At 43.1% G+C, this 22,559-nt stretch overlaps 1 protein-coding gene across 1 annotated transcript in view; it reads right to left on the bottom strand.

The window, feature by feature from the left end:
- Positions 1-22,559, bottom strand: part of VEPH1 (ventricular zone expressed PH domain containing 1) — a 529,573-nt gene that overhangs the window by 30,762 nt on the left and 476,252 nt on the right. The gene's annotated exons all lie outside the window — the stretch shown is intronic.

Genomic DNA, 22,559 nt, shown 5'->3' on the forward strand with positions numbered 1-22,559 from the left:
CTAAGGACAGATTTAGCGGGATATAAATTTGAGGCCTAGTATTTAGGCGCTGGGTGACAGGTATGGGTTTAGTGCCAGAATTAGACTTGGAAATACACAGTAGCGGGTGTGTGTGAAGTTATTCTGAATGACCCAATGTGCACCTTGAATATTATATACCCTTTTAGGGATAGATTTCAAATAGCTCTGATATAGCAGAAACCACTAAATTATGAAATTGCTAAATTGGGAATTGTATTTCAACCCAGAACAAGAAATGTGCTTGAACGGACACTAAATAACTCGCCCAGCTACAGCACTAAGGACAGATTTAGCGGGATATAAATTTGAGGCCTAGTATTTAGGCGCTGGGTGACAGGTATGGGTTTAGTGCCAGAATTAGACTTGGAAATACACAGTAGCGGGTGTGTGTGAAGTTATTCTGAATGACCCAATGTGCACCTTGAATATTATATACCCTTTTAGGGATAGATTTCAAATAGCTCTGATATAGCAGAAACCACTAAATTATGAAATTGCTAAATTGGGAATTGTATTTCAACCCAGAACAAGAAATGTGCTTGAACGGACACTAAATAACTCGCCCAGCTACAGCACTAGGGACAGATTTAGCGGGATATAAATTTGAGGCCTAGTATTTAGGCGCTGCGTGACAGGTATGGGTTTAGTGACAGAATTAGACTTGGAAATACACAGTAGCGGGTGTGTGTGAAGTTATTCTGAATGACCCAATGTGCACCTTGAATATTATATACCCTTTTAGGGATAGATTTCAAATAGCTCTGATATAGCAGAAACCACTAAATTATGAAATTGCTAAATTGGGAATTGTATTTCAACCCAGAACAAGAAATGTGCTTGAACGGACACTAAATAACTCGCCCAGCTACAGCACTAGGGACAGATTTAGCTGGATATAAATTTGAGGCCTAGTATTTAGGCGCTGGGTGACCGGTATGGATTTAGTGACAGAATTAGACTGGGATATGGCCAAAAAATAAACAGACTATTGCTGGTTAAATGCACTTGGTGTGACAGCTTCACCCTGATGTAGGCTTTAGCCAAAAAACAACCACACCATTGAGGGTTAAATGCACTTGGTGACAGGCGCAGCTTGCCCCTGATTTAGTATATGGCCAAAAAATGAACAGACTATTGCTGGTTAAATGCACTTGGTGTGACAGCTTCACCCTGATGTAGGCTTTAGCCAAAAAACAACCACACCATTGAGGGTTAAATGCACTTGGTGACAGGCGCAGCTTGCCCCTGATTTTGTATATGGCCAAAAAATGAACAGACTATTGCTGGTTAAATGCACTTGGTGTGACAGCTTCACCCTGATGTAGGCTTTAGCCAAAAAACAACCACACCATTGAGGGTTAAATGCACTTGGTGACAGGCGCAGCTTGCCCCTGATTTTGTATATGGCCAAAAAATGAACAGACTATTGCTGGTTAAATGCACTTGGTGTGACAGCTTCACCCTGATGTAGGCTTTAGCCAAAAAACAACCACACCATTGAGGGTTAAATGCACTTGGTCGCAGCTTGTGCTGGCGCACCACAAGACACAAAATGGCCGCCGATCACCCCAGAAAAATGTGACTGACAAACGGTCTGTGCAGCCTAAAAACAGTGAGCAATTGAGGATCAGCAGCTCAATGATCCACAGCTGCAGATCGATCAGTTAATCAAGTCCTTTGGAGGAGTTAATCTGCCTAATCTCGCCCTACTGTCGCAGCCGCAACCTCTCCCTACGCTAATCAGAGCAGAGTGACGGGCGGCGCTATGTGACTCCAGCTTAAATAGAGGCTGGGTCACATGGTGCTCTGGCCAATCACAGCCATGCCAATAGTAGGCATGGCTGTGATGGCCTCTTGGGGCAAGTAGTATGACGCTTGTTGATTGGCTGCTTTGCAGCCTTTCAAAAAGCGCCAAGAAAGCGTCACAAAAGCGCGAAGAAAGCGACGAACACCGAACCCGAACCCGGACTTTTACGAAAATGTCCGGGTTCGGGTCCGTGTCACGGACACCCCAAAATTCGGTACGAACCCGAACTATACAGTTCGAGTTCGCTCATCCCTACTCACGACTCCACATCATGTCGTGTTTTCAGGATTTCCTTAGTATTGAGCAGGTGATATAGTTATTGACAATGCATCAGGACTTATCACAGGTATTCATTCTATGTGATATTCTTAAATCATGACCAACAGATAGGCCTTGAGGACTGGAGTTGAGAAATCACTGATCTAAACAATGCCCATTGTACCGTACACTTTATTACAAGAATTGTTTTCTTTCAAACATTTGGCTTTCAGTGTCCGCTGTGGATAGGAATATGTTTACATAGTCTGGTCATGGAAATATAATGAAGAAAATCTGCTCATTTGTATGAATTATATTTCAAAAGCATTGGAGACATACAAGCTGTTTTTCTCATTTAGTCAAACAGTTTCGCTTCCAGCAATCCTTTGGTTTCCTAAACAAACATATCTATTGTGGACAAACCAGAGAAAATGTTGCCATCCTGTATTATTTGGAAAGGTTTCTAAACCACTTTCCAAAAATATCCCAAGATGAATAAGCAAATCCTGACTAGACTGGTGTTCTCTCTTCCAAATCATGAAGGAACATATTGAACATTATGACACAGTTGCTGGGAAGATGATAATGTTGGTATTGCCTGGCTTAGGATAGGTTAACATTTGCGTTTTACAGATCTGGCAGGCTGTTGTGGCAGAGATCAGCCTGCTGAAGTTCACCACATACAGCCTAGCCAGATACTGCCATTCACTGACTGACCCCATTGACTACAATTGTATCTGACAGGGATTCAAATGGACAAAAAACGTTGCATGCAACAGTTTCTGTCTGGCCGAAAGCTGCCATTTTGTGAAGTACTGTATGGCTAACCAATAATTGGTAAACACTCCTGAGGGAGTAGCATGTATCCCGATTGATCCTCTAAAGAATGTAATACCGGGCCAATTACCTAGGCATTCAGATCACTCCCAACCCTAAGGATTATTTACATCTAAACGTGCTTCCTAAAATACAGGAAATAAAGAAAAAAATAGAAGTGTGGAAAAAATTACAGGTTTCAATGGCAGGCCGCATCTCATTGGTGAAAATGTCTATTTTACCTTCCTTGAATTATATAATGTGGAACGCGCCGATAATAATCCCTAAGAGAATTATTAGTTATTCCTATTGACGGATTTGATATGGCGCGGTAAAAAACTCAGAAGTAAAGCGCACATACTGTATATCCGAGAGAAAGAAGGTGGACTATCGGTTCCGGACTTGGAACTCAATTTTTTCTCCGGCCAAATTAGAAATATGATAAATTGGAGCAATTCACAAAGATATAAAGCTATGTTAGAAGGGCTTAATAAAAACTTAGATGCAGTATTTTTCAATTAGTGAAAGCTAACACCTTGTCGCATCAGCAAACCGACAAAGTACCACTCTTTGGGCTGTGGACCGAGATAAGAGATATGTGGCCCCAGATTGAAATGCATGAGGGCACTTTACTGTGGGACAACACTTATCTTAGAGCAGTGTTTCCCAACCAGTGTGCCTCCAGCTGTTGCAAAACTACAACTCCCAGCATGCCTGGACAGCCTTTGGCTGTGCGGGCATGCTGGGAGTTGTAGTTCTGCAACAGCTGGAGGCACATTGGTTGGGAAACACTGTCTTAGAGAACTAAAATCTATTGAACAGGAAGTGTGGTGGAAAAATGGTATCTATAAATTGGGACAGGTATGGGAGGATGGAGATGTAATTGAATATTCAGAACTTAGAAATGCCTGTGATATTGGTAATAGAGATGTGTCTTTTTATTATTTACAATTGAAACAAGCCCTGCGGGCGTCGGTAGGGAGGGGAACATATATATCTACCCTCCCACAGCCTATAGTAAATATATCTAAGCTAACAGCCAGTAAGTAGCTGATATCAAGGATATATTGAGATCTATTATATCAGAAGACAAAAAAAGTGCAGGATCAACAGTCAAATTTATTTTCTACTTATTCAACATTCCCTGGTAGTTTAATTAAATGGAGGATTTCCAGGTATTATGCAACAGTTATAAATACATGTGTGTGTATATACAGTACAGACCAAAAGTTTGGACACACCTTCTCATTCAAAGAGTTTTCTTTATTTTCATGACAATGAAAATTGTAGATTCACACTGAAGGCATCAAAACTATGAATTAACACATGTGGAAATATATACATAACAAAAAAGTGTGAAACAACTGAAAATATGTCATATTCTAGGTTCTTCAAAGTAGCCACCTTTTGCTTTGATTACTGCTTTGCACACTCTTGGCATTCTCTTGATGAGCTTCACGAGGTAGTCACCTGAAATGGTTTTCACTTCATAGGTGTGCCCTGTCAGGTTTAATAAGTGGGATTTCTTGCCTTATAAATAAGGACATATGGACATTAGACCAGTGGAAATCTGTGCTTTGGTCTAATGAGTCCAAATTTGAGATCTTTGGTTCCAACCACTGTGTCTTTGTGCGACGCAGAAAAGGTGAACGGATGGACTCTACATGCCTGGTTCCCACCGTGAAGCATGGAGGAGGAGGTGTGATGGTGTGGGGTACTTTGCTGGTGACACTGTTGGGGATTTATTTAAAATTGAAGGCATACTGAACCAGCATGGCTACCACAGCATCTTGCAGCGGCATGCTATTCCATCCGGTTTGCATTTAGTTGGACCATCATTTATTTTTCAATAGAACAATGACCCCAAACACACCTCCAGGCTGTGTAAGGGCTATTTGACCATGAAGGAGAGTGATGGGGTGCTGCGCCAGATGACCTGGCCTCCACAGTCACCGAACCTGAACCCAATCGAGAAGGTTTGGGGTGAGCTGGACCGCAGAGTGAAGGCAAAAGGGCCAACAAGTGCTAAGCATCTCTGGGAACTCCTTCAAGACTGTTGGAAGATCATTTCAGGTGACTACCTCTTGAAGCTCATCAAGAGAATGCCAAGAGTGTGCAAAGCAGTAATCAAAGCAAAAGGTGGCTACTTTGAAGAACCTAGAATATGACATATTTTCAGTTGTTTCACACTTTTTTGTTATGTATATAATTCCACATGTGTTAATTCATAGTTTTGATGCCTTCAGTGTGAATCTACAATTTTCATAGTCATGAAAATAAAGAAATCTCTTTGAATAAGAAGGTGTGTCCAAACTTTTGGTCTGTACTGTATATATATATATATATATATATATATATACACTCACCTAAAGAATTATTAGGAACACCATACTAATACGGTGTTGGAGCCCCTTTTGCCTTCAGAACTGCCTTAATTCTACGTGGCATTGATTCAACAAGGTGCTGATAGCATTCTTTAGAAATGTTGGCCCATATTGGTAGGATAGCATCTTGCAGTTGATGGAGATTTGAGGGATGCACATCCAGGGCACGAAGCTCCCGTTCCACCACAGCCCAAAGATGCTCTATTGGGTTGAGATCTGGTGACTGTGGGGGCCATTTTGAAATGATTCGAGCTTTGTGACATGTGCATTATCCTGCTGGAAGTAGCCATCAGAGGATGGGTACATGGTGGTCAAGAAGGGATGGACATGGTCAGAAACAATGCTCAAGTAGCCAGTGGAATTTAAATGATGGCCAATTGGCACTAAGGGGCCTAAAGTGTGCCCAGAAAACATCCCCCACACCATTACACAACCACCACCAGCCTGCACAGTGGTAACAAGGCATGATAGATACATGTTCTCATTCTGTTTACGCCAAATTCGGACTCTACCATTTGAATGTCTCAACAGAAATCCAGACTCATCAGACCAGGCAACATTTTTCCAGTCTTCAACAGTCCAATTTTGGTGAGCTCGTGCAAATTGTAGCCTCTTTTTCCTATTTGTAGTGGAGATGAGTGGTACCCAGTGGGGTCTTCTGCTGTTGTAGCCCATCCGCCTCAAGGTTGTGCGTGTTGTGGCTTCACAAATGCTTTGCTGCATACCTCGGTTGTAACGAGTGGTTATTTCAGTCAACGTTGCTCTTCTATCAGCTTGAATCAGTCGGCCCATTCTCCTCTGATCTCTAGCATCAACAAGGCATTTTCACCCACAGGACTGCCGCATACTGGATGTTTTTCCCTTTTCACACCATTCTTTGTAAACCCTAAAAATGGTTGCGCGTGAAAATCCCAGTAACTGAGCAGATTGTGAAATACTCAGACCGGCCTGTCTGGCACCAACAACCATGCCACACTCAAAATTGCTTCAATCACCTTTCTTTCCCATTCTGACATTCAGTTTGGAGTTCAGGAGATTGTCTTGACCATGACCACAACCCTACATGCATTAATGCAACTGCCATGTGATTGGTTGACTAGATAATCGCATTAATGAGAAATAGAACAGGTGTTCCTAAAAATTATTTAGGTGAGTGTGTGTGTGTGTGTGTGTATATATATATATATATATATAAATATATATATATATATATATACACACACACACATGTAAATACAAACACCATGGAGACACCTTTTGCTCCCTGGGTCATAGGTCAGCAGTGATTGAGCTCCTTTAAGAAAGCACAATGTAATAAAACATTTCAAGAATTAATATAAATACAATTTAAATTATGCATGTGCAAGTGAAAAAAACAAGAAATTTTTTAAAAAGAAAATAATAAGAATAAAGAGCCACCCGGTTTAAACCCCATTAGTGCCTAGAATATTATTAAAAGCACTCAGGGGAGGATCACACTTTTCCAGCTGGCATAGGTCACAAACTACTAAAATGGTACAGCTGTCTGAACCACTCATATCTCCGGATTGGGAGCAGTACAGACATGGTTCTGGTCTTGTTTGAAAGTTGATAGTCTAGTCTAAGCTTTAAAAAAATCAGAAGCATTATGTCCACTACATAGTGAGATATAGTGTAGCTGTTAGAAAGTCAGATTGGGAGTGAAACCAGAGGAATCGTGCTTTAACGTTCACCTATTATCATTCCCACCTTGACCGCTAACAGTCTCAGGCTACTTTCACACTAGCGTTTGGGTGTCCGCTTGTGAGCTCCGTTTGAAGGGGCTCACAAGCGGCCCCAAACGCATCCGTCCAGCCATAATGCATTCTGAGTGGACGCGGATCCGCTCAGAATGCATCAGTCTGGCAGCGTTCAGCCTCCGCTCCGCTCAGCAAGCGGACACCTGAACGCTGCTTGTCCGCCTGGCTCAATTTTCAAACGGATCCGTCCCCCATTGACTTTCAATGTAAAGTCTGGACGGATCCGTCTGAGGCTACTTTTACACTTAGAATTTTTTTTACAATATAATGCAGACGGATCCGTTCTGAACGGATCCACCGTCTGCATTATATGAGCGGATCCGTCTCAGACGGATCCGCTCTGAACGCAAGTGTGAAAGTAGCCTTATAGTGTAAAAAGTGGTGGTAGTTCAGACTAAAAAGTAACATTTTTTTAAACATTTTTAATTGGATATTATTCATTTTATTGGGGGTGGGGGGATATCTCATTTCTTACACAACAGAATTGTCTTCAAAAAGTCTCAAAGAGGGCTTTTGCAACTTATTGAGGTCATGTCAGCAATTTTTTGACTTTTTCTATTTTTATTTCACTCACTCTAGTTTGAAAATTAGGTGGGAAAGTAACACCGGCTTTTATAAGACTTTGGGAAAAAGACCTAAATAAGAATCTCTCTTCGGAGGATACCTGCATCATTTATAACTCTTCACATAAATCCTCAAGATGTGTCAGGATTCAGAAGAATAACTATAAAATCATCTCAAGATGGTATAAAACCCACGACAAGACATGCTTATACTCAGCTACAGCTTCTGACACTTGTTGGAGATGCTCAAAAGAAAGGTGCGCTTTTATCCACATATGGTGGTCTTGTCCAATTTTACTCAGTTGGTGGGAAAAGGTTTTCCAAACCTGTAATAAGATTTGCAATACCAACATCACCCCGTCTCCGGAAGTTGCTCTCCTGAATCTTTACCCTCGCAACCCCTCTCCCCCTAATCTACTTCTTCTCAAACATCTAGTGAACGCCGCAAAATTGCTGATTCCTATATTATGGTTGTCAACCGAGGTTCCCTCTATGGATCAATGGTACCAGAAGATTGAACAAATTTACCGACTGGAAGAGCTATCCTCGTGGGAACTGAGATCCCATCATAAATTTCTAAAGATCTGGAGCCAATGGATTTCCTTTAGAGGCTATTAGACGGAAGTTAGCACTAATAGCATTATCCCTAGAGTTACAGCATTAAGGGCCCTTTTCAGCTAGCTCGCCATCTACTTCTTTCCTGATCCCCCTTACATTACCTAACGTTGAGTTGCTCAGATGGTACTGTTGCTCACGCCTTGGGCCGTCCCGGATGGATCGTAACACTAAGACTTAAGGTAATTAGCGGAAATCTTTATGACAATAATTGCCGCCTGGTTATTAAACGTGCTTTTATAAAGTATTCCTTACATCAGAAGTTTTTCTGCTGATTATCCCTTGAGATTTTGTCTTATCATACTTGGTATATAATTAATATTTGACAGACCTGTACTCTTGTGTGTAAGAGCAGAGGAGTATGTTACTTCTCTTCTGCTCTATTTTTGTATTGTATTGATTTAATCAATAACATTTTTAAAAAAATAAAATAAAAATTAGGTGGGAAAGTAGATCTGGTCAGCTATGTTAATGAATTTAAAGTTCCAGATCCACTCCAGTAGAGTGGTGGTGCAGAAAACTGGACTAACATTAGTAGACAAAATTATAAAGATTAAAGATGTTCTACATTTAACAAACAATGTGGGAGATTTGTTATAAACTAGGTGCATCCTCCTACAATCCATGTGCCTAAACCGAAATCTATGATGGCTCAGAGCTGTCATAAATTTCTGGCTTCATTTGCACAAAAAAACTGGTATAAATGAAGATACATTTTTTTGGTCAGCTGACCACACACCCTTGCCACGCCCCTTATAGGGAAAATGGCAAGGGTGACATAAAATTTGAGAAGTGAGTCAATTTTCTTTTAAAGTCGCAGTTACAAAGTCACAAACACAATAATTTGCTACTGTTTAACAGCACTTTTCAGGTGCAAGGGAGATGATAAATCTCCCCCCGATGTGTAATATTTGATTAATGTGGCACAAAGTATACCAATGCAGACTCAAACTAAACTGACTTCAAATATTACTCTCATAATGAATTCTGCTTATTGTTTTCTAGTCCGATTTATCATTTACAATATTTTCAGATAATTCATTTCTGGTATAAAACTATTCCTACAATATGTCATAGTGACAAGTAGAGATGAGTCAATCGAAGCTGATGAAGTGGAATTCGATCCGAATTTCAGGAAAAATTCAATTCACATGCAAATTCTAATGCAAACTTCCTTGCGCTTCGTGGTAACGAATCACAATTTTTTTTTCTAAAATTGTGGCTACACGTGTGAGGACTGAGGACATGGGGCAAGAAACTCTGGGAAGGCGGGATCACCCGGATTGACATCCATGCATGCAGCTAGCCAGACCTGTGATGCCACAGCCCTATAAATACGGCAGCCATTTTAGATTCTGCCATTTTCCAGCATTCTGAGTGCAGGGACAGACGTGAGAAGGCACTAGGGACAGCAATAGGAAGAACCTAATTGCGAACTAAGAAAGAAAAAAACTATTTATAAGTGCAGGGAAAGTATAGGGAGGAATTATTTCACAGCATCTTAATGTGGGGAGAAACATCAGAAGGTGCTAGGGACAGTGCTAGAAAAGGAATTTACAAGTGCAGGGAAAGAATTTTTGGGGATCCAAATAGCCATTATACAGCTCTGTCATTCCAGCAATTTGTTCTTGCGTGCAAATGCTATATTGAAAAGCCTTTAGTGGCTAATATCTGTGGAAAAAGAAAAATATATGCGCAATTCACTTCTGCAGTTATATGTGGTGAAAGCATTTAGTGGCCTATTTCAGTATAGAAAGAAAAATATGTACGCACTTCACTGTTGCATTTATTTCTGGTAAAAGCATTTAGTGGCCTATTTCGGAACAAAAAGATAAATATTTTCTCAATTCAATTAGGCAGTTATTTGTGTTGAAAGTGTTTAGTGGCCTTTTTCAGTACAGAAAGAAAAATATATACGCACTTCACTGGTGCAGTTATTTCTGGTAAAAACGTTTAGTGGCCTATTTCAGTACAAAAAGATAAATATTTTCTCAATTCAATTAGGCAGTTATTTGTGTTGAAAGTGTTTAGTGGCCTATTTCAGTACAGAAAGAAAAATATGTACGCACTTTATTGGTTCATTTATTTCCGGTAAAAGTGTTTAGTGGCCTATTTTAGTATAAAAAGAAAAATATAGTCTCAGTTCAAATTTTTGTGTTGAAAGCATTTGGTGGCCCATTTTTAGTACAGAAAGAAAAATATGCATGCACTTTACTGGTGCATTTATTTCTGGTAAAAAGCATTTAGGGGCCTACTTCAGTACAAAAAGAAAAATATATATGCACTTCACTGGAGCAGTTATTTCTATTAAAAGCGTTTAGTGGCCAATTTCAGTATAGAAAGAAAAATATATACGCACTTCACTGGGGCTGTTATTTGTGGCAAAAGCATTTAGTGGCCTATTTCAGTACAGAAAGAAAAACATATACACACTTCTCTGGTACAGTTATTTCTGGTAAAAGAGTTTAGTGGCCTATTTCAGTACAAAAAGAAAAATATATTCTCAGTTCACTTCTGCAGTTATGTGTGTTGAAAGCATTTAGTGGCCTATCTCACTACAGAAAGAAAAATATATACGCACTACATTGGTGCAGTTATTTGTGGCAAAAGCATTTAGTGACCTAGTTCAGTACAGAAAGAAAAAAAATATACGCACTGCACAGTTGCATTTATTTGTGGTAAAAGTGTTTATTGGCCTATTTCAGTACAAACAGAAAAATATATTTTCAGTTCACATCTGCAGTGTTATGTGTTAAAAGCGTTTAGTGGCCTATTTCATTACAGAAAGAAAAATATATACTCACTTCACAGGTGCATTTATTTGTGGCAAAAGCGTTTAGTGGCCTATTTCAGTACAGAAAGAAAAATATATACACACTTTACTGGTGCAGTTATTTGTTGTAAAAGTGTTTAGCGGCATATTTCAGTACAGAAAGAAAAATAGGTACGCACTTCACTGGTGCATTTATTTCTGGTAAAAGTGTTTAGTGGCCTATTTCAGTACAAAAAGAAAAATATATTCGCAGATCAGTTCTGAAGTTATATGTGTTGAAAGCGTTTAGTGGCCTATTTCAGTATAGAAAGAAAAGTATTTTTGTCGCTTTTAGAAGTGTTTTAATTTGTTCTTACTTTTAGCTGAACTAAATAAATTATGTCAGACAGAGATGTGCCAGGCCATGCACAGAGGAGTGGCAGAGGCATAAATGTTTCTTGCGCAGGCAGAGGTTGCAGCAGAGTAAGGGGGCGTGGCAGCAGGAGTCGCAGCGAGATGCCTGAGCTTCCGGTGTCATCTAGCAGTCGTGTCTTGTCCAGCAACCCAGCGGTTCCTGATTGGTTAACTCATTCATCTACTTCATCCCAAGTGACATCAGACACCCCCAGCCAACAGTCGGTGGGTTCATCAGACACAACCCTTAGTTGGCATGGCCCAGGAGCAGGCCCTATGCCCTCACCTGTCCTCAACCTGCCTCTGTCTTTTTCTGTTCCCTCACCTAGAGAAGTATTATATGCTGTGGGCTCAGCGACACTTTTCAGCGACGACAAGCGACTAGAGGACAGTCAGCAGCTACTGCCCAGCCAAGATCTGGAGGAGACATTAGCCGCTTCCTCCTCTAGGCGGGCAAGTAGTGATGAGGAGAGTGGCGTGGGAGCTGGTGTTGCGAGCAGTCAGGCCCCTGACCCAGAGACCTTTGAGGAGGACATCAGTTACGTGCAAACAGTACTTGATGATGATGATGAAGTTGATCGCACTTGGGAGACAGGTGCAGAAGGGGCTTCATCATCGGGAGAATAGGGTGGCAGCTTGCCCGTGTGCCAGCGGCAGAGCCAGAAAGTCGATCAGGTGGCCGGGAAGTAGTTGTGCAGGGGTTCATGGAGGCAGTAGCAGTCAGTCAGTGCGGACTATTGGGGGGGGGGGGAAATAACCTACTCGGCGGTGTGGCAGTTTTTTGTTAAACCGCCGGAGGTATACATGGCAATATGTAGAATATGTGGGCAGAAGGTGAAGCATGGCCAGGGTGCCAATGTTGGCACTACGGCCCTGTGTCAACATATGCAGCATCGCCATACAGTGGCATGGGAGATCTGTGGCTCTGATGTGGTGGTCTAGCCTGCTGCATCAACCGCTGCATCACCCAGTGGCACGCACCCGGTTTCAGCCAGTCAAGGCTCCACCACCTCAGCCGAAGGGAGCTGTCTGTCATTCCTATCCTTCTGCTTGTCTAGATGCTCCTGCTACTCCTCTACCTACTCCTCATCAGTCATTCCGTCAGCAATCGATCACCGAAGTGATTGCCAAGAGACAGCAGTATGCGTGCATGCATCCAACAGTGCAGAAGCTGAACGTGCTCCTGTCCAAGTTGCTGGTGCTGCAGTCCCTTCCTTTCCAAGTGGTGGATTGCACCTTTCAGAGAACTGATGGCTTGTGCTGAGCCAAGGTGGAGAGTCCAAAGCCGTCATTTCTTTGCGAAAAAGGCAGTACCAGCCCTGCACAAATATGGCCTTGAGCCTGTCTGTCTGCCAAAGTGCACTACAGTGCCGACGTGTGGAGCTGTAGCTACGGTCAGGGACAGTACATGTCTCTTTATGGACCACTGGGTGAATGTGATTCCTACACAGCCACACTAGCAACTTGGCTAGGTCACGCCGCTTCTGTCTCCACGTTGTCATGCAGTTGGTCCTGCAACAATGTATTACTCTGCCTCCTTTTCCTCCACCATGTCCTCAGCCTCAACTGTAGGAACAAGTCAAAGTGCCCCTCCAGCATACCACATGTGAAGGGCACGGTGGTGTCACGCTGTTCTGCACCTAGTTTCCCTGGGCGAACAGAGTCATGCAGGGGAGGAACTGCTCCGTGTCCTTCATCAAGAAATCGAATCCTGGCTTTCTTCCCGACAACTCAAAATCGGAACCATGGTGACTGACAACGGGAAGAACATTGTGTCGGCGCGGTCGGCGCTGTGTCAAGGAGGGCTGAGCCATACACCCTGACTAGCACACGTGTTCAAACTGGTTTTCAATCGGTTCCTGAAGTCTTCCACCCATCTGCAAGACATCCTAAAAATGGCCACAAAACTTTTCATGCACTTCAGCCACTCGTACGCCGCAAAGCACACCCTCCTTGAGCTGCAGTGGCAGAACGGCATCCCCCAACATAGGCTGATATGCGACATTTCCACTCTATATGTTGGACCAACTATACGAACAGAGAAAGGCCATCAATGATTTCTTGATGATGCAAGCGGATAGGAGTACTCCCCTGTGTAACTTCGATGTTAGCCAGTGGCAGCTCATGCGTGACACCGGCTGTTTGCTCTGGCCTTTTGAGGACGCCACATTATTTGTCAGTCGCCAGGACTACGGGATGAACGACTTCATTCCACTGCTTCATGTCCTGGAACAGATGGTGGTAACAATGGGTGGTCAGGTGACTGGAGACTAGTGATGAGCTGCAGGGGCAATAATCAAATTCACAATATTTTGCGAAAATTGGGTAGAAAATTCTTCATATATTCGCGAATTTGAGATTATTTTCTTGATAGAGAAAAATCGGCAATGTAATATTCACGTAATGCGGTCGAAATACAGGGTCACTATAGCTACATTTTTCAAGCTGCTAGAAGTTTCCTAAGACTGGAGAAAATGGTTGGCACGGCAGAACATTACAATAGCTTTATATGCAGATGGAGTGCTCATACATATTCGTGATTGCGAAATTGCCTCTAATAATGCAAATATTTTGGCACAATATACACAACTTCACATTTTAACAGGTCTGACTACTTATTAGTGATTGGTGCACTAAGAATTGTTGTGAACTTGTAACATCACAGCACTATGTATGTATGTAGCATACATACATACAGCACTATGTATGTAGCATGTATGTATGGACAGCAGAACCTATATCACAATATCACTATACACTATCTAACCTACACTGACTATCTCCCACTAACTATCTGTATTATAAGGTTATTAACTAACTAACTAACTAACTAATGTAATGACACAGAAAAGCCGAGAGCACAGCAATAACAATGCTGTCTCTCTCAGATATTCAAAATACTGCATACAAGGGCTGCTGGGGAGGTTCTTATTTAGTAGGGGGTAGGCAACTTCCCTTTTGGTTGCTAGGGATGTTGCTGAGGTCACACAAAGACATTGCAGAATTCTCATTGGCCCACAAGCTAGAAGGGAGGTTATGTCACGGAAGGTGTACAGGAAACAAGACAATGCAGAATGAATATATGACTCACTGGATCCGAAACTAAGGAACAAAAGGGAGACCCCTGCATAAGACCTGGCACTGTCCCTGACTGCTCAGCCTATGCAAACACCCCAATGGTGGATGATCGCATATCCTCGTACCTCGACTATATAACACCTGAACACCCTACAATAGTGAGGGGACACGACCACCGGCTCCCTACACTAGACACGGAGGGAGTCAGGGTCACCTGGGATCCAGCAAACAGAAAATCACAAATGAATGTACAAACACTTATCTTGTAGAAGACTGGGAAATAGGATCAGCATGCACACACACTCCAGGAAGTTGTATAAACCGCACACTAATGCATTATGGGGAGGAATTTAAAGGGATGCAATCAGTCCAACTACATGACAGCTGAGAGAGGCTAACGAGATGAGGAACTGAAAACCAAAACAAAGAAAGCTCAAGGAGGAGGTTCCGAAAGGCATCTGTCAGAGCTTCTCAGATGTCTGGCTGTGACAGGTTACTAATAAAAAAAAAATCTAGAATATTCAAAATTACGAATATATATATCACTATATTCCAAATATTTGTGAATCCTCAAAGTGCTGATATTCGCGATTAATATTCACTATTCGAATATTCACACCCAACACTACTGAAGACGTGGCGTCTAGATCTCATGGCTTCATGAGCCCTGTGGGGGCTGAACTGGAAGAGGAGGAGGAGGGGGAGGAGGACTTTGAAGCACAGGCAATGTGTAGCGAAATGGGTGGTTTTTCTACTCAGGTGACAGGAGAGGAGGAGCAGAAGCATCCAGAGGAGCTACAGGGTGATGAGGAAGACAGAGACAGATGACCCAGACACACCGTGACAGTATGCAGTGGAGATGCAGGCAGGAAGTCCCTCCGAGTCACTTGCCCAAATGGCCCAATGCATGCGCACTTGCTTGCCTAGTGACAGCCGAATTATCACCAGTCGGCAGAGGGATGACTTCTGGCTCTCCCGTTGGACCTTCGCTACCGGTCTAGAATGGGGCTATTTTTAACACCCACTGAGAGAGAGGACAAACTGAACTACTACAGAGACATCCTATGCTACTGCCATCTCCACACTATGTCACCTTGACACTCTGTGGTATCCTCCTGTTGCTGCTGCCATATCCACACTATGTCACCTTGCCACTCTGTGGTATCCAGATACTGCTGCTGCCGCCATCTCCACACTATGTCACCTTGCCATTCTGTGGTATCCTCCTGATGCTGCTGTCGCCACCTCCAGACTCTCTCATTGTGCCACTCTGTGGCCTCCTCCTGATGCTGCTGCTGCCGCCACCTACACACTCTGTCATTGGGCCACTCTGTGGCCTCCTCATGCTGCCGCCACCTCCGTACTCAGTCGTTGTGCCACTTGGTGGCCTACTCATACTGCTGTGCCACCTACAGACTCTGTCATTGTGTCACTCCGTGGTTTCCTCCTGATGCTGCTGCTGCCGCTGCCACCTCTGCACTCTGTCATTGTGCCACTCTGTGGCCTCCTCTCGATGCTGCCAACTCCAGACTTGGTGTCATTGTGCCACTCGGTGGCCTCCTCATACTGCTGCCAACTCCACAATCTCTCGTTGTCGTGCCACTCTGGCCTCCTCATGCTGCTGACACCTTCACACTTTGTCGTTGTGCCACTCTGTGGCCTCTTCATGCTGCTACCACCTCCACAATCTCTCATCATTGTGCTACTCTGTGGCCTCCTCATGCTGCTGCCACCTCCACAATCTCTCATCATCGTGCTACTCTGGCCTCCTTATGCTGCTGCCACCTCCACAATCTCTTGTTGTCGTGCCACTCTGGCCTCCTCATGCTGCTGCCACCTCCACAATCTCTCGTCGTCGTGCCACTCTGTGGCCTCCTCATGCTGCTGCCACCTCCACAATCTCTCGTCGTTGTGACACTCTGTGGCCTCCTCATGCTGCTGACACCTTCACACTTTGTCATCGTGCCACTCTATGACCTCCTCATGCTGCTGCCACCTCCACAATTTCTCGTCGTTGTGCCACTCTATGGCCTCCTCATGCTGCTGCCACCTCCACAATCTCTCATCGTTGTGCTACTCTGTGGCCTCCTCATGCTGCGGACCACTTTGTCCGGGGGGCTCTACTTGTATACGAGTTTAATAGAACAGGTTCTGTAGACATCTATGTGGAATCAGCTGGCGACGGTGTAAAAGGAGTGCGCTTTTTCTTAGTGCTAACATCGACCTGGAAGGCTGAGTTCATACTTTAGTTATTTGGGTTATTTAGTCAGTTTTGGCTCCGTGACTGCCCAAATAAGTGAAGTGTGCAGTGATTCTAAGAGCGACGCCTGTCATCTGCATGTCATACGGACTCGCAGTATTATTTCACTTCCAAAACAGACTCCCTATGCGTGTTACTGCAAGGCGCAATGTTCTACACCAATAAAGACTTTCTGCAGCCAGGAAATAGCAGTTTTTAACGCGATTCTCCGCGAATAAATTTGGATGGAACTAAATTTTTCCCAAAAAATTTGGTGAATCGAATTTTTTAAAAAATTCGCTCATCTCTAATGACAAGTCTTCATTTCCATCTTCAGCAACGAGGATAGAGCTCAGCTTAGCGTCTCTGACTTCTCAGTATAGTGGTAGGCAGGGGCTCAGCGCTCAGACCCCACAAATCCAAACCTTTGATACGTCACTATGACCAATAAAAACTTCATACAACATGCAGTTCCTCTTTAAAAGTAATTTTACAGTTTTCCAGTCATTAGAAAATCTCTGTTTTAGTGGAAATCTCTGTTTAACTATGTAGATGTGAGTAAAATTGTGTATAAGTGGTTTTTGGCATCACTATATATATATACCACTTAGGCTGCCTTGGATCACTGTACACAATTTCATAACATATAATAGTAAACGATTGCAGTTCTGACTCAGCATATGCAAAAATGCACATTTACCATAAATTTGTTACAGGCAAGCTACGTTTCCGAGCATGCATTCTTCTCAATCTCTAATGTTTCCAAATGACTGTAATTATATGTATAGCAATGGAAATTGTACCATTTAACTTAAGCTGTCTTCACTTTCTGTGATGTGGTCCTAATACCTGAAGCCTTTTCCGCCCCTTAAATGAATAAAGACCTCTTGATTAGTCTTTCCATAAAAAGAAATATAAAGCTTATATTCACGGTCCTAGAGAGAAGGTCAATGGAAATTCACAATTTATTAGACAAGGTCTAAGCAGTTTGTGAACACTGCACATTCTCACTGCTTATCCCTTTATTTTCCTATGAAACCTTTACTTTTTTTATAATTGTATTGTACTCATTTTGATCTAAAAATATTTTTGGCCTTTATAAAAAAAAATATGAAGTCCTTTTTTCTGTACAGAGCTGATATGCTCTAGGAGCACCCTTTATATTTTTGTGTCTTTTCTGTCAGACCAGGATCAGACTCCTTATCTCTGCTCTCTGACCTTATACACTCATTATAGCTCAGTTGTTATCTTACTGATAAGAATGTGGCTTAAGTGTTTATGACCTCTTAGTAAGGCTTCGTACACATCACCATTTAGGAGCAGGAGAATGGAAAGGACGGATTCGGCACATAACTGAGCCGAACGGAACCCAAGGACCCCTTAGATTATAATGGGGTCCGTTAGGTTTCTGCTCAGAAGAGGATTTTAGAGCGGAGACAAAAGTTGTGCATGCAGGACTTTTGTCTCCTCTTCAAAAATCTTCCTCTGGACGGGGTCCTTGGGTTACGTTCAGCACAGTTATGTGCTGAATCCGTCCTTTCTATTCTCCTGCTCCTAAACAGAGCAGGAGAACAGAAAGGCTGAACAGTGATGTGAACGAAGCCTAGCAAAGATAAGGTTTATTACATGACTAGCACAAAGTGAAAGTGATAGTACCAGTCACACAGCTATAAAAACAATTAACCCTTTGTGACAGAATGGCTCAATATTTTTAATAAAGGCCAATTGAATAAATGATTTTTAGCCAAACAGGCAATCATAAAAAAAAAGTGTCCCCAAAGGTGTACATAGCCTTTAAAACATATGATTGGCATTTTACTCTATCAGAGCACTAAGGTGGCAGCACTATTGAATGGGGGTACTAAGAGGAAACTTTACTGTGTAAGAAAACTAAGGAGGAATTTTACAATGTGGGGGCATTGAGGAGACAGCTCTACTGAATGGGGACACTAAGTGAGTTGCATTACTGGATGACGGAACTAAGAGGGCCTTTTACGGTGTAAGGACCCTAAGGAGGCAGTCAAGGGGCATAAATACTGTGAGGAGGCACTAAGGGGGCATAACAACTGTGTGGTGGCACTATGGTGGCATATCTGCTGTGTGGGGGCACTTAGGAGGCATAACTAGTGTTGATCGAGCATACTCGGCCAAACACCTGTTTGGCTCGAGCATCTCGATGCTCGACACATGGCGGTACTCGAGTCTCCTTCACGCACGTTTCTTGACTGCTATGCAGCCAATAAACGTGCAGGTAAGTACTGCCCCCATTGTAATGCCAGTAGCCATATTGGCTACTGGCATTACAGTGATTGGCTGGCCGATATGCATCATGAGGTGCTATATAGCACCCGATGACGCATGTTCGGCTCATTCGTGGTCAGAGAGAGTTGAGCATAGGAAGGGACAGAGAGTGTAGGGAGTGTAATTTAATATTTTTTTGGTACAAAAACGTTTCAGAAACCCAAAAGTCCTTGTAAGGACTATTGTGTGTGACAGCTACAATATATGTTTGTAGCGGAACCTGCGCTAAATTGTTCAGTGTGTGTAATAGCAGTGTTAGGGAGAGCTGTAACCGTGTAATAGGCTGCTGTGGACAGTTAAATTATTTTCGCCACATCTCCTGTGTAAAGTGTGCTCATCCCTAAAATATCAGTGACATCCAGTATACTTTTTCAGTAGACACTGCAAACAGTGACATTACCTGTGGTACCTGCCCTTTCCTTATCACAAATACCTTTGTAAATTTTTTTGCGCATACATTTCCAAATCCTACGCTAATGTACATGTGACATACTTTCAAGCATATATCACATTAAAAATGAAGGCGGCGAGCAGTAAGGGAAGGGGAAATGGCCGTGATGCTGATGGTGCACTCAGAGGCCGTGGCCATGGGCGCGGAGAAACTGTGCCTGCTGCCAGAGCGCAAGAAAAACAATCATCCAAGATACCGAACTTCATGTCCCAGTTTGCAGGGCAGCACAGGACAACGCTCGCGAAGTCAGCCCAGTGTGAGCAGGTGGTTGGTTGGATTGCAGCAGATAATGCTTCCAGTCGGTTAAGCACCACCCTGTCTTCCACCAAGTTCAGTCTCAATAGCCAGGAGTCTGGTCAATACAATCCTCACCTTGATCCTCCTTCCTCCCACCATGTACTGTCTGGCCAAGTGATCCCACACTCGGATATTCCGAGGACCTCTTTTCATCGCCATTCCTTCATTTGGGCCTCTTGAAAAGCCCGCTTGAAAAGGGACATGAGATCTTTTGCCCTGATTCCCAACCTCCTGAGCATCTACAGTCACAAGTACATGGCGGTGGGGAATGGCAATTAGTGTTTAATGAGGTGGATGATGATGAAACATAGTTGCCAATGAGTCAACCGCAATTACTGTTTCCAGAGGTTGATGAAGAGGATGAGAAACAGTTGTCAATCACTGAGGTTGAGGAGATGGTGGACGATGAGGTCACTGACCCAACCTGGGAAGGTGGAAAGCCGAGCTAGGACAGCAGTACAGAGGGGGAGGGATCTTCATTACCGCAACAGGCTGGAAGAGGCAGTGGGGTGCCAAAAGTGAGAAGGCGGACCACACCAAACAGGCCCGCAACTGTTCCAAAGAGCACCCCCTTGTGGAAATCTCCCTTGCCAAGGGGTAGATGTTCCGCAGTATGGCGCTTTTTTTTAGAAAAGTGTGGACGACAAAAGAATAGTAGTTTGCAACCTATGCCATACAAAAATGAGCAGGGGTGTTAACACTAGCAACCTCACCACCACCACCAGCATGATCCGCCACATGGCATCAAAGCACCATAATAAGTGGGAAGAACGCCTGGGTCCACATTCTGTGTCTGCGGGTCACATCACTGCCTCCTCTTCCCCTATGTTATGAGCTGGCCAATCCCCTGTCGAAGGTGCAGGCACCATCAGCAACCACATCCACTTCCGTGTCCCAGCACAGCATCCAAATGTTCTTACCCCAGGGCTTTGAATGCAAGCGAAAATACCCAGCCACCCACCCACAGGCCATAGCAGTATATGCGCAGCTATCCAAATTACTGGCCCTGGAAATGTTGTCATTTAGGCTTGTGGACAATGAGGCCTTATGCAGCCTAATGTCGGCGGCCTTCCCACGTTATGCAGTCCCCAGCCGCAGCTTTTTTTCAAGGTGTGCGTGCCCACCTTACACCAACATGTGTCCCATAACATCACACGTTCCCTGACCAACGCAGTTACTGGGAAGGTCCACTTAACCACAGACACATGGACAAGTGCATTTGGCCAGGGACGGTACATTTCCCTGACGGCACGCTTGGTGAATGTTGTGGAGGCGGGAAGTGAGTTGTACCCTGGGATAGCACAGGTGCTACCGACGCCAAGGATTGCGGGCCCTACATCGATCAGGGTTTCTGCTAGCACCTACGTTAGTTGCTCCAAACCCCACTTCTCCTCCTGCCGAGCTCCAAAGCCGTAACTTGGTGGCGGCTTTAGAGCTCGGCAAGCTCACACACATCCCAAGCCATGCCCAAGTCTTAAACTTAGTGGTTTAACAGTTTCTCAAAACCTACCCCAATTTGCCTGAGCTACTGGTGAAGGTGCGCCTCGTGTTTTCACATTTCCGCAATTCACCAACAGCTTCAGCCACTCTGTCAACGCTGCAGCAACGCATGAAATTCCCAGCTCACCGGCTGTTGTGCGACGTGAGCACGCGCTGGAACTCCACGTTCCACATGTTGGCCAGGCTTTGTAAGCAGCAGAGGGCAGTAGTGGAATACCAGCTGGTTGTCACCTTTCCAGTCAGCTACCGCTATTCACAAGCGAGGAGTGGGCAAGAATGTCTGACCTCTGTGAGATTTTAAGAGACTTTGAAGAATCAACACAGATGGTGTGCGGCGATAACGCTATTATCAGCATGACCTTCTCACTTCTGTGTCTACTCAAACGCTCGCTGATCACAATTAGTGTTGAGCTTGAATATTCAAATTGCTAATTTTTTTCTCGAATATCGTAACTTCGAGATTTTGCAAATATTTAGAATATAGTTCTATATATTCGTGAAATCGAATATTATTATTTTTTTATCATCTGAAAATATGATTTCTCCCTGCTTCTTGCTTGTGGGTCAATAAGCCATTGACCCACAAGCAACTTAAGCAGGGGGGAATCATGTTTTCATATGGAAAATAAAATGACCAATATTCTAAAAAACGAATACATAGCAATATAGTGAATATATTCGTTATTTAGAATTTTGGAATTCTTTTTTTTCCTATCTGTACAGTTGTTCGCATACTCCTCCCCGACAAGTGTCCCCGTCACCATGGGAACGCTTGTGGGTTAGAAAATACCATCGGATCTGAGTTTTTCCTGAGATCGTGAAAGCTCAGATCCGATGGTATATTCTAATACACAGGCATTCCCATGGTTACGGGGACGCTTGTCGGGGAGCAGTATGCCAAAGTGGAATAACAGTACACATAAAATACAGTCTATATGTGTATTTTACGAATATTCGTAATATTGCTCTAACTTCGTCTTTTAGAATATTCGTAATATACTAAAAGAAGAAGTTAGAGCAATATTCCAAAAATTCGTAAAATACAGAAATAGACTGCAAATTAGCTAATATAGTGCTATCGTAATTTTTTTAATAGTGCATATATTTTCCAAAACTGAAGTTCAGAAGAGGGAAAAAAAGATTTTTTTGCACTATATTAGCTAAATTACAGTCTATATATGTATTTTACGAATATTCTTAATATTGCTCTAACTTCCTCTTTTAGAATATTACAAATATTCTAAAAGACGAAGTTAGAGCAATATTAAGAATATTCGTAAAATAC

This window comes from Bufo gargarizans, chromosome 4 (genome assembly GCF_014858855.1).
Source record: "Bufo gargarizans isolate SCDJY-AF-19 chromosome 4, ASM1485885v1, whole genome shotgun sequence".
NCBI lineage: Eukaryota > Metazoa > Chordata > Amphibia > Anura > Bufonidae > Bufo > Bufo gargarizans.